Source organism: Macaca thibetana, chromosome 11 (genome assembly GCF_024542745.1).
Source record: "Macaca thibetana thibetana isolate TM-01 chromosome 11, ASM2454274v1, whole genome shotgun sequence".
Lineage (NCBI taxonomy): Eukaryota > Metazoa > Chordata > Mammalia > Primates > Cercopithecidae > Macaca > Macaca thibetana.
The window spans coordinates 55,729,052-55,742,860 of NC_065588.1; positions in this window are offsets into that span (position 1 = coordinate 55,729,052).

A 13,809-nucleotide genomic window follows, 5' to 3' on the forward strand; every position below is an offset into this window, starting at 1 on the left:
ACTCAGAAAGCCAATACCCATTTAGTAAGATGGACACCTGAAGCAGAAGCGGCTTTCCAGACCATAAAGAAGGCCCTAAGCCAAGCACCAGTACTCAGGAGAAGAAATAGAATGGGGAAACTCACGAGGACATAGTTTCCTCCCCTCAGGATGGCTAGCAACCGAAGAAGGAAAAATACTTTTGCCTGCAGCTAATCAATGGAAATTACTATAAAACCCTTCACCAAACCTTTCACTTAGGCATTGATAGCACCCATCGGATGGCCAAATCATTATTTACTGGACCATTATTATTTTTCAAAACTACCAAGCAGATAGTCGGGGCCTGTAAAGTGTGCCAAAGAAATAATACCCTGCACTGCAGGCCATACATTTCAATCCATGTATCTTTAACTTCCTTGTTGAGTTTGTCTCTTCCAGAATCGAAGCTGTAGAACTACAAATGTTCTTCAAATGGAGTCCCAGATGCAGTCCATGCCTAAGATCTACTGTGGACCACTGAACCAGCCTGCTAGCCCATGCTCCGATGTTAATGACATCGAAGGCTCCCCTCCCGAGGAAATCTCAACTGCACAACCCCTACTATGCCCCAATTCAGCAGGAAGCAGTTAGAGCGGTCATCAGCCAACCTCCCCAAAAGCATTTGGGTTTTCCTGTTGAGAGGGGGTACTGAGAGACAGGACTAGCTGGATTTCCTAGGCCAACTAAGAATCCCTAAGCCTAACTAGGAAGGTGACCACTTCCACCTTTAAACGTAGGGCTTGCAACTTTGCTCACACCCGACCAATCAGATAGTAAAGAGAGCTCACTAAAATGCTAATTAGGCAAAAACAGGAGGTAAAGAAATAGCCAATCAGCAGGAGGGACAAGGATCAGGATATAAACCCAGGCATTCGAACTGGCAACAGCTACACTCTTTGTGTCCCCTCCCCTTACATGGGAGCTCGGTTTTCACTCTATTTCACTCTGTTAAATCTTGCAACTGCACTCTTCTCATCCGTGTTTTGTTACGGCTTGAGTTGAGCTTTAGCTCGCTGTCCACCACTGCTGTTTGCCACCATTGCAGACCCGCCCTCTGACTTCCATCCTTCCAGATCCGGCAGGATGTCCGCTGTGCTCTGATCCAGCAAGGCGCCCATTGACACTACTGATCAATGGAGGGCTAAAGGCTTGCTATTATTCCTGCATGGCTAAGTGCCTGGGTTCATCCTAATTGTGCTGAACACTAATCACTAGGTTCCACGGTTCCCTTCTGTGACCCACAGCTTCTAATAGAGCTATAAGATTCACCGCATGGCCCAAGATTCCATTCCTTGGAATCTGTCAGGCCAAGATCCCCAGGTGAGAGAACACAAGGCTTGCCACCATCTTGGAAGTGGCCCACCGCCATCTTGGGAGTTCTGTGAGCAAGGACACCTGGTAATACTCTGGCTGTAGCCTCCTCACATACCTTGCTCTATCTTCCTTGCTGCACTTCTCCTTTTCCTCAAGCATGTTCTGTTTACTCCCTCCACAAGATCTCCACAAGATCTTTGCACCTGTTGGTCTTTCTAACTAGACCACTCAGTTACCTCCAACCCTTCACCACCTTACACCCCACATTTCCAGTAACTTTTAGTATTTTTACAATCTCAGTTGAATTATATTTTAATCAGAGAGGTATTTCATTCATTCTATCTAGATTAGGCCTCCCATTGAGAGGTAACAATGTGCTAGCAGCCCTCACTCCCTCTCGGTGCCTCCTCGGCCTCGGTGTCCACTCTGGCCGCGCTTGAGGAGCCCTTCCGCCTGCCTCTGCACTGTGGGAGTCCCTCTCTGGGCTGGCCGAAGCCAGAGTCAACTCCCTCTGCTTGCAGGGAGGTATGCAGGGAGAGGTGCCGGCGGGAACTGGGGGTTGTATGCCGCCCTTGTGGGCCAGCTAGAGTTCCGGGTGGGGGCGGGTTTGGCAGCCCCACACTTGGAGTGGCGGTCAAGGATTGGGCAATGAGGGGCTTACCACTTGGGCCAGCAGCTGCAGAGGGTGCGCTGAGTCTCCCAGCACTGCCCACCCTCCAGCCCGGCACCTGAATTCTCTCTGTGCCTCAGCCGCCTCCCCCTGTGGCAGGGCTCGGGACCTGCAGCCCACCATGCCTGAGCCCCCCCCCCCCCCCCACCACTCCTGTGGGCTCCCATGCAGCCCGAGCCTCCCCAAAGTGTACTGCCACCTGCTCCATGGCACCTGGTCCCCTCGACTGCCCATAGGCTGAGGAGTGTGGGCACATGGCACAGGACTGGCAGGCAACTCCACCTGTGACCCCAGCACAGGATCCACTAGGGGAAGCCAGATGGGCTTCTGAGTAGGGTGGCCACTTGGAGAACTTTTATATCTAGCTGGAGGATTGCATATGCATAGGTTAGTGCTCTGTATCTAGCTCAAGGTTTGTAAACACACCAATCAGCACTCTGTGTCTAGCTCAAGATTTGTAAATGCAGGAATCAGTGCTCTGTGTCTAGCTCAAGGTTTGTAAATACACCAGTCAGCACCCTGTCAAACGGACCAATGAACTCTCTGTAAAATGGACCAATCAGCTCTCTGTAAAATGGACCAATCAGCTCTGTGTAAAATGGACCAATCAGCAGGATGTGGGTGGGGTCAGATAAGGGAATAAAAGCAGGCTGCCCCGAGCCACCAGCGGCAACCCACTAAGGTCCCTGTGGGGGCTGTGAAAGCTTTGTTCTTTTGCTCTTTGCAATGAATCTTGCTGCTGCTCACAGTTTGGGTCCACACCACCTTTATGAGTTGTAACACTCACCACAAAGGTCTGCAGCTTCACTCCTGAGGCCAGCAAGACCACGCACCCACCAGAAGGAATAAACTCTGGACATATCTGAACATCTGAAGGAACAAACTCTGGACACACCATCTTTAAGAACTGTAACACTCACCGCGAGGGTCCCTGGCTTCATTCTTGAAGTCAGTGAGACCAAGAACCCACTAATTCTGGGCACACCCATCATGTATTTCCTTTTTTTTTTTTTTTTTTTAATGTTCACCATTGCTGACTTAGGTTACCACAAGACTTGTCTGTATAAATATTATTGAATAAATGAATTCAGAAGAAAAAAGAACATGGGAAAAGGTTACAGATGAAAACCTTCATTGTGCTGTGGTTAAAGACTAAGTCTTAGTGATTGTGTTTTTCTTAAAAAGTGAAACATATTTGTTAAGGTGGCTTGACTTCTGTAGTTAAACTCTACATATAAGAGGCCTGTTAAAGGTGAAATACTTGTCCGTTAGTTTGAAAAACTTCAAATTTAAGCTTTTTTTCTGGTTGCAAGGAAGTTCACTCTAACCCTCCATCTGTTTTGGTCAGAATGCGCTCTACTGGTTTTGTACTGTGTAAGTTTTGAAGAAACTCTCTGACATACCATTCGTTCATGCCTTCAAAATTGCATCCATCAATCTCTGTATCAGGGCAGACCATAACAATTTTTAAAAAAAATTTTTATAATAAATTTAGTAGCATTCCTCATTATATGAATCTTGAGACTATGTTGTTAAGGAGTGTTAAAAGGAAAAATGTGTCTTTGTTAATGAAAGATGTTAACTTATTTTAAATAGAGTTGTTATTTGAAAATAATTATTGTGCACGGAGCATTAAGGTACTAACAGAAGCTTTGCCCATATTGATTATGTGTCATCATCAGTCTTGTTAACATTTTTAACGTAACTCGACACTTGTAATTTGACAATGCTATAAACATTATTTGAAGTGAGATGATGAGAATATATACAGTTCTTGAGTTTCTTTTGGTGGTTTTATGCTGACTGAATGCATTAACAACTAAATTATTCTCATTTAGAATGCATTGATTTTCTGTCTTTAGGGTACTCTAATTATCTTCAAGATAAGAGACAAGCAGACCTACTTTCAAACTGAATGCACACCTCTTCACGGTTTAGGCTGCTTTCGAATGCTGCCTTCTCAAACCAATATCTTCATTTTAACTCTGGGGAATGTAAATCAAGCACATCAAGCAATTGTAAGTGTAATGAGTTATCTCTACAAAGGAACTGCATTTTGAAGTTGGGGTAAGCCACTCTGACATTTAAGAATCAATTCAGTGGAAACATATCAAGTAAAATAAACTCCGAAATAGGAGTTTTATTGCATACCTTTCTTTTTTTAATGTAATTCATTTTTTTTTTTTATTATACTTAAATCCTAGGGCACATGTGCACAACATGCACGTTTGTTACATATGTATACATGTGCCATGTTGGTGTGCTGCACCCATTAACTTCGTCATTTACATTAGGTATATCTCCTAATGCTATCCCTCCCGACTCCTCCCACCCTAAAACAGGCCCCAATGTGTGATGTTCCCCACCCTGTGTCCAAGTGTTCTCATTGTTCAATTCCCACCTACGAGTGAGAACACGCAGTGTTTGATTTTTTTCCTCACTATAGTTTGCTCAGAATGATGGTTTCCAGCTTCATCCATGTCCCTACAAAGGACATTAACTCCTCCTTTTTTCATGGCTGCATAATATTCCATGGTGTATATGTGCCACATTTTCTTAATCCACTCTATCATTGATGGTCATTTGGGTTGGTTCCAAGTCTTTGCTATCGTGAATGGTGCCACAATAAACATACGTGTGCATGTGTCTTCATAGCAGCATGATTTATAATCCTTTGGGTATATACCCAGTAATGGGATGGCTGGGTCGAATCGTATTCCTAGTTCTAGATCCTTGCGTAATCACCACATTGTCTTCCACAATGGTTGAACTAGTTTACTGCTTGCCTGGTAGGTTTTTGATTTCTATGTTCCAAAATCCTCCATCTTTACTCGCATTATCAGAAATGTTCACATATTAGAAGAGCTCTGTGAAATTTCTCTCTTCTATTTTCAATTCCTGTTCTTCCCTCTCTGACTTAATTGTGACACTTGAACTTGCTCCGTGACCTCATTAAATGATCCTTTTTCAATTCTTTCACCATTTGCCGCGTTAGTCCCTTCTGAATGTATTTGCTTTCCTCACTTGTGAGACCCCATAGTCTATCTTGACAATAACTACTTTAAGCATCCCTCTGCCTTGTTGGTCTTTGCCTCCAGTTGTATGCAACCATAACTTAGAAATGCTGGCATCCACCTTCTCCACTTCCAGGTTCTGGAACAGCACTGGAGAAAATCATGACCCACTGAGGCTTGCTTCTTCCTTTATCAGTTCATCCGATCTCAACTCTTGTTGCTCAGTCACGGCTTACTGGTCTTTCATTACATCTTGTAACATTTACACTATTTACACAATTTTTAATCCAAATTAAGTTAGACTGTCAAGTACAGTAGCGTAGATTGTTTTCTTTTTTCTTTTTCTTTCTTTCTTTTTTTTTTTAAACCAACAGAGTTCACAAATCTCTAAGGTGAAGTACTTTATCTCCCTTAAATGGTTTTATTTCCTTTACCTCCTAAAATGGTAGAAGAAAGGGTGGCTTGGTCTTCTTCCTAAGACTTACCTTTTCAATTATCATTTTTGTTTACATGATTTCGTATCTCCTCTGAAACATTGCTTATTTAATTATACTTTCTTTTTTGAGCATTAAATGTTTCTCTACTACTTCCTTCTTTGTACCCATAAATCAATTTTCTCTAATGACTTAACAAATTAGAAGCTCTCCCTTGACCCCAAAATCATGTCAGGCTCTTCTCTCTCTATTTTAACCATTTTTCCTTAAAGATATCATATTGTTGTATCAGGTTGTTTATTAAATTTGATCACATCTTTTAATTGGTGAGTTTAATCCATTTTATTTATTGTAATCACCATTAGATTGGAAATTATTTCTGCTGTTTTATCGTTTTAAATATAGTATTTTCTTTATTGAATTGTTTGGTTTTCATCTTTCCTGCTTTCTTCCAGGTAGAATCTTCTGCAGTTTTCCTTTCCTTTTTCTTGTCTTCATGTTCTTTAGGTAATGGTAAATGTCCCCCCGCCCCGCCAGGCAAAACGGATCGCCATTTGTCCACATACAGTCTTGCAGAATGCTCTCGACGTGTTTCCCATGTGAGTGCCTTCTCCGAAAGTAATACCAGTATAAGTTCTAAAATTACACATTTTTAATGTCTTGTATGCCTGATAATATTCTTTGTATACCCTTATAATTGAATGGACAAACATTATGTTTGAGGTTTTACTTTTTATTAAAACATTAAAAAATTACTTCATTATCTTGGATCCTCTATTGTTGTTGAACAGTGTGCAATGCAGCTACTTATTATTTTTTCCTGGGCAATCTCTTCTTACCTTCTGTGAGTTTTTAGAAGTTATTTCTTTTGAATATTCTTAAATTTAAAATTAATATATTTAAGTTTCAGTTTTTCCATATTCCCTTGGGTTCTTACTCTACATACACTAAGAATTATTTTATTCTGAAGTCTTTTTTTAGTTTTTTTGAGGCACAAGTAAAAAGGAAAAGTACATACTCAAGAAGCTCAACGTAGTGTGTTTTGTTGTACATATACACTGTGAAACGATTAACACAATTCAGCTAATTAACATATCCATCACCTCACAAAGCTGCCTTTTTATGTGTAATGAGAAACTCTATTAGTACATTTCAAGTATACAATACGGTGTTAGAAACTATAGTCCCCTGATGCACATTAGGTCTCCAGAACTTATCCATCTTATAAATGCAAGTTTGTAGCCTTTGACCAACATCTTTTGCTAGTCTCCATTTCTGAATCCTTCATAACTACCATTCTTTTCTCTGTTTATATAAGTTTAACATTTTTAGATTCTACATATAAGTGTAATTATACAAATATGTCTTTCTGTGTCTTACTTATTTCACTTAGCATAATGTCCTCCAGATTCATCCATGATGTTGTAAATGACAAGATTTCCTTCTTTTGTATGGGTGAATAATATTTGTATGCGTGAGTACATACATATCACACACATGCACACACACATCACGTTTTCTTTATCCAGTCATAATGCTGCAATAAACATACTGAACATATCTCTTCAAGACAGTAAAAGATAGTAATTTTATTTCCTTTGGATACATACTCAAAGATAAATTACTGGATCATATGGCAGTTCTGATTTTTTGAGGAACCTATTAATTCTTTTGTTTTTCTGAATTCTGTAAATGGTAAATGTATCATTTCTTTTTCTCTTGGACTTCAGTTGCATGACTTGATTTAATCATAACCTGGACTCATCACACATCATCATTGTTGGTCCATGCATGCCCTTTCTCTCTTATTCATGCAATTAATAGTATAATTACTAAGCATGAGTGTAGAATTCATCACAACACCTAAAGTACTTCTAATAACTTACATACTTACATCCCCAATATACTCTTTCTCTGGCTTTTATGACCTGAATGCTCCACCCCACCCTCAACCAAATAATAAATGAATACATAAATAAATAATATGTATTTTTTTGAGACAGGGTCTTGCTATGTTGCCCAGACTGGAGTGCTATGGCAATCAGTATTGTAGTTGTCGTGTTTATCATATACTTTCTTTTTAAATTATATTCTTATATATGCCAGCAATAAATGATTTATCAAAATTACTTTTATAAGATATGTAGTAATACATGTTCCTTTTCTTGTGGTTTCTTCATTTTGACATCCTTTAAATATTACAAGGTATGAACATAACACAAGTTACTTATTCATTCTGATGTTGATAACTACTTAAATTGCTTCAACTTATGTGTTACTATGAACAGTGGTGCTGGGAACATTCTTATTCAAGTTTACTGGTATACAGATAAGAGTTTCTCTTGGCCGGGTGCGGTGGCTCACTCCTGTAATCCTAGCACTTTGGGAGGCTGATGCGGGAGGATCATGAGGTTGGGAGATCAGACCATCCTGGCTAACACGGTGAAAGCCCCTCTCTACTAAAAATACAAAAACAAAATTAGCCGGGTGTGGTGGTGGGCGCCTGTAGTCCCAGCTACTCTGGAGGCTGAGGTGGGAGAATGGCATGAACCCAGGAGGTGGAGGTTGCAGTGAGCCAAGATCATGCCACTGCACTGCAGCCTGGGCGACAGAGCGAGACTCCATCTCGGCGGGGGGGTGGAAAATAGTTTCTCTTAAAAATAAGTCTAGTCATAGAAGTAATGGCTTGTAGGGTACTGACATGTTAGACTTTAAAAGATAATTTCAAACTGTTTTCCAATATGGTTGGACTGATTATTAGAAATATGTTAGAGTTAACCATAGATATACATCTATTATAAATTTAGGGATTTAAATTTTTACAGTAAGATGCTTGTAAATAAACATATCAAGGTCTTTATTTACTTTCCTCTAATTATTACTCATTAGGTGGAGTATGCCTTTTTCGTCTTTGTCATGTATCTTTTCTCTTCTGTGAAACGTTTTTGCTTAATTTTATGCTTTGCCCAGTTTTCTAAGTTGTCTTTTGCTACATTGCTTTTTAAAAATTTTGTCTAATGTTTTGATTTTAAATGAGGTAAAATTTATTAATTATTTTATTAATATAATCTTTTCTAAAAAGTTTTAAATCTCTGCTTTTGAAATGTAAGATATTCATCCATTTAGATTTTAATTTTGTGATGGTATAAAGTAAAAATTTATTTTCTTTTTCTTTTCTATATAGATAACTAATAGTTCAAGTATACAATACAGTATTGTTAAATAGTATTATGTGTTAAAAAATCCCACTCCAATGTTGACCTTGCCACACCCTCTCTGTCATCTGTCAAATTGCATATAGATATGATCTGCCTTTCATCTTTCACGCCTAATTGCAAGTGTCAGTTTCTCTATCACTGTGCCAATAGCATGTGCTTTTAAGAACTATCACTTTACAATAAGTCCTTATCTATATTGTAGGGCAAACGCTTTCTTCTTTTCCTCTTCCTCTTTCTTCACTTCTTGGAAAACTAGTACAAATTTAAAGTCAGCTTACCAAGTTCCATCTGTAACCCTATTGGAATTTAAATTAACGTTCTATCAATTTGATAGAGTTGAGGAAAGTGGCATTTAAAAAATATTCTCTTTCTATATATAAATGTGGGTTACCTCCCCCATTTGTTTAATGCCCTTCAGTAAGGCCAATTTTCAGTTTGGCCTTAAGCAGTAAAGGATTCTTAATGCTCAGCCAATTGGTATAGAATGCACTGCACTTGGAAGACACTTTGACCCTATAAAAATATTGCAAACAGCCAGAAGATAAGCTAAAACCATGAGGGAAAGTTTCAAGTTTTACCTAGAGAACAAAAGCAAACTCTTTTGTTATGTGTGCTTAGGAGCACTGATAATTTTACTTTTAGGGAGAGTCTGTTTAGGAAACATCAATATATATTTTAAAATAGCCCTCATTTATTCACTGTAATATAGGACAATGGCAGTATGTGTTATTAAAATACACAGATGTGTGTTTGGATTCTTGAGCCCATGAAACTCACATAAATCTATTTCTGATACAGAAATATAATCCTGGAGTCTCAAGAGCAGCCACAGATGCAGCATGCTGCCATCAGCTGTAGCATTCTGCCACTTAACATTACCCAACGACAATTACCAAAGATCATTATTTCCCATCACCTTCTACATCAGACCATTTACCAGAGTTAACAAATAGCAAAACTGACTACACTGAAATTATCCTTCTGTTCTTCCCTAACCTTCTTTATTTGGAACAATTAAACATTCTAAAAATGGGAAGCAAAAAGGAAACAATTAGAGAATTGGATTGGAAAGCCAACTCTTTGGTTTGAGGTATTAAAGTTTCTTTAGCTGAATCACTGAGAAAATCAATAATTTAGGCGATGGATTCCATAGTTTCCCCAAATGTATGGGAATGTTTTCTAAACTGTAGTAAAACCATATTTTCTATTTTTCCAGAGAGAACCAAAAGTCGACCATCTAATTTTTACCTCCGTATATGAGGTACAAGTTACTGACATGCAATACACCTTCCTAAATTCCATCTATAAATTCTACCCAACCTTTAAGACCCAAGTAAGTGCAATATTAAGTTTTTCTAGTTACCAAAACAAAATATGATTTCTTTCCTCTCCTACTCCCCATGCTACCTTATACCAATTATGACACCAATACCATTTTACCTGTTCCTATCACAATTTTTGAAATGTCTCATTTCATATCTACTGTTAAGCTACCTAAGGCAAGAAAAAATAGTGGAAATACTTTTTCAAGAATGGCAATTTTATAGGAGACACCGTTGAAATGTGATATTTGTCTCATGGGATGACATTCAATAAATATTTGTTTAGTCTGTTAAATAGCAATGTACCATCAGAAAGCAATCGGTTGGCTTTTTCATGTGGCAAAATGTGATGAATTGCATATTTCCGTTTAAGATTTGGGTCACTAGAATGTGGATTATTGGCGGTAATGGAATAGACCAAGCTAAGGATAAGCACCAACTGACTAGAGCCAGTTGGTACTTGACACTGTGCTATAGCAAGCCCAGTCTATTTACATGGGCTTCATGCAACCCATTTACAAGAGCTGTAGGCAGCCACCGAACCATATTTTTCACGGCATAGAGGACAATACTTTCACTAAATCTTAAAAACTTTAAATATTTATAAAACGTTATCAATTTATAAAATTTTAAATATTTTAAACTTTAAAATATTTATAAAACTTTATCAATTTATACAACTTTATCAATCAAAAACATTGTAGCATTTTAATCTAAATATGGAAAAAATATCTGAAGTAATAATGGAGAGCTAATATATTACAAAAGGCTGGACCTAGTTGTCTGAGATATATAAGTAGTTCTTTTAAAAAATTAAGTTTCATGTGTTCCTGAATTTAAACACACACACACACACACACAAACACACACACACAAATCGTTTTGAAAGGATTTCCAGAAAATAGCATGTTGCTGGTTTGGAAAAAGCGAGCACCTGGGATATTAAGGCCATTTTTGTAAATCTGTTGAATAAATGCAAGTGCGAGCCCTAACAGATTCCCTTAGACGCTTGCTACTGGTCATCCTTTTTTTTTTTTTTTCAATTTAACTTTAAATTCTGGGATACATGTGCAGAATATGCAGGTTTGTTACATGGGTATACATGTGCCATGATGGTTTCCTGCACCATCCATCCATCATCTAGGTTTTAAGCCCCGCATGCCTTAGGAATTTGTCCTAATGCTCTCCCTCCCCTTGCGCGCCCCCTACAGGCCCCGATATGTGATGTTTCCCTCCCTGTGTTCTTGTGTTACTGATCCTCTCCCACTTATAAGTGAGAGTATGTGGTGGTTGGTTTTCTGTGTTAGTTTGCTGAGGATGATGGCTTCCAGCTTCATCCATGTACCTGTAAAGGACATGAACTCATTTTTTTTTTTTTTTTATGGCTGCATAGTATTGCATGGTGTATACGTGCCCATTTTCTTCATCCAGTCTATCATTGATGGGCATGTGGTTTGGTTCCAAGTTTTTGCTATTGTGAATAGTGCTGCAATAAACATATGTGTGCATGTGTCTGTATAGTAGAATGATTTATAATCATTTAAGTATATACCCAGTAAAGGGATTGCTGAGTCAAATGGTATTTCTGGTTTTAGACCCTTGAGGAATCACCACACTGTCTTCCACGATGGTTGAACTAATTTACACTCCCATCAACAGTGTAAAAGCGTTCCTATTTCTATGCATCCTCACCAGCATCTGTTGTTTCCTATGTTTTTAATGATCGCCATTCTAACTGATGTAAGATGGTATCTCATTGTGGTTTTGATTTGCATTTCTCTAATGACCAGTGATGATGAGCTTTTTTTCATTATGTTGGCCACATAAATGTCTTCTTTTGAGAAGTGTATGTTCACATCCTTTGAACACTTTTTGTTGAGGTTTTTTTCTTCTAAATTTGTTTAAGTTCCTTGTAGATTCTGGATATTAGACCTTTGTCAGATGGATAGATTGCAAAAGTTTTCTCCCATTCTCTAGGTTGCCTGTTCACTCTAATTATAGTTTCTTTTGCTGTGCAGAAGCTCTTTAGTTTAATTAGATCCCATTTGTCAATTTTGGGTTTTGTTGCACTGCTTTTGGTGTTTGGTCACGAAGCCTTTGCCCTTGCCTATGTCCTGAATGGTATTCCCTAGGTTTTCTTCTAGGATTTTTATGGTTTGGGGTTTTACATGTAAGTCTTTAATCCATCTTGAGTTAAGTTCTGGGATTCTTGTGCAAAACATGCAGGTTTGTTACATAAGTATACATGTGCCATGGTGGTTTGCTGTACCTATCAACCCATCATCTAGGTTTTAAGCCCCATGTGCATTTTTGTATAAGGTGAAAGGAAGGGGTCCAGTTTTAGTTTTCTGCATAGGCTTTCCCAGCACCATTTATTAAATAGTGAATCATTTCCCCATTGCTTGTTTTTGTCAGGTTTGTCAAAGATCAGATGGTTGTAGGTGTATCGTGTTATTTCTGAGGTCTCTGTTCTGTTCCATTGGTCTATATATCTATTTTGGTACCAGTACTATGCTGTTTTGGTTACTGTAGCCTTGTAGTATAGTTTGAAGTCAGGTGGCATGATGCCTCCAGCTTTGTTCTTTTTGCTTAGGTTTGTCTTGGCTATACAGGCTCTTTTTTGGTTCCATATGAAAATTAATGTATTTTTTTAAATAATTCTGTGAAGAAAGTCATTGGTAGCTTGATGGGAATAACATGGAATCTATAAATTGCTTTGGGCAGTATGGGCACTTTCACAATATTGATTCTTCCTATCCATGAACATGGATTTTTTTCCCATTTGTTTGTTTCCTTTCTTATTTCCTTGAGCAGTGGTTTATAGTTCTCCTTGAAGAGGTCCTCCATGTCCCCTGTAACTTGTATTCCTAGGTATTTTATTCTTTTTGTAGCAATTGTGAATGGGAGTTCACTCATGATTTGGCTCTCTGCTTGTCTGTTATTGGTGTATAGGAATGCTTGTGATTTTTGCACATTGATTTTGTATCCTGAGATTCTGCTGAAGTTACTTATCAGCTTAAGAAGTTTTTTTGACTGAGACGATGGGGTTTTCTAAATATACAATTATGCTATCTGCAAACAGAGACAATTCGACTTTCTCTCTTCGTGTATGAATCACCTTTATTTCTTTCTCTTGTTTGATTGCCCTGGCCAACACTTCCAATACTATGCTAAATATAAGTGGTGGGAGAGGGCATCCTTGTCTTGTGCTGGTTTTTAAAGGGAATGCTTCCAGCTTTAGCCCATTCAGTATGATGCTGGCTATGGGTTTCTCGTAAGTAGCTCTTATTATTTTGAGATATGTTCCATCAATACTTAGTTCATTGGGAGTTTTTAGCATGATGGCATGCTGAATTTTGTCAAAGACCTTTTCTGCATCTATTGAGATAACTATGTGTTTTTTGTCATTAGTTCTGTTTATGTGATAGATTACATTTATTGATTTGCATTTGTTTGTACCAGCCTTGCACCCAAGGGATGAAGCCAACTTTATCATGGTGGATAAGATTTTTGATGTGCTGCTTGATTCTGTTTGCTAGTATTTTATTGAGGATTTTTGCATTGATGTTCATCAGGGATGTTGGCCTGAAATTTTCTTTTTTTGTTGTATCTCTGCCAGATTTCGGAATCAGGATGATGCTGGCCTCATAAAATGAGTTAGAGAGGAGTCCCTCCTTTTCTATCATTTGGAATGGTTTCAGAAGGAATAGTACCAGCTCCTTTTTTTACCTCTGGTAGAATTTGGCTGTGAATCCATGTGGTCCAAAACTTTTTTGGTTGGTAGGTTATTAACTACTGCTTCCATTTCAGAACTTG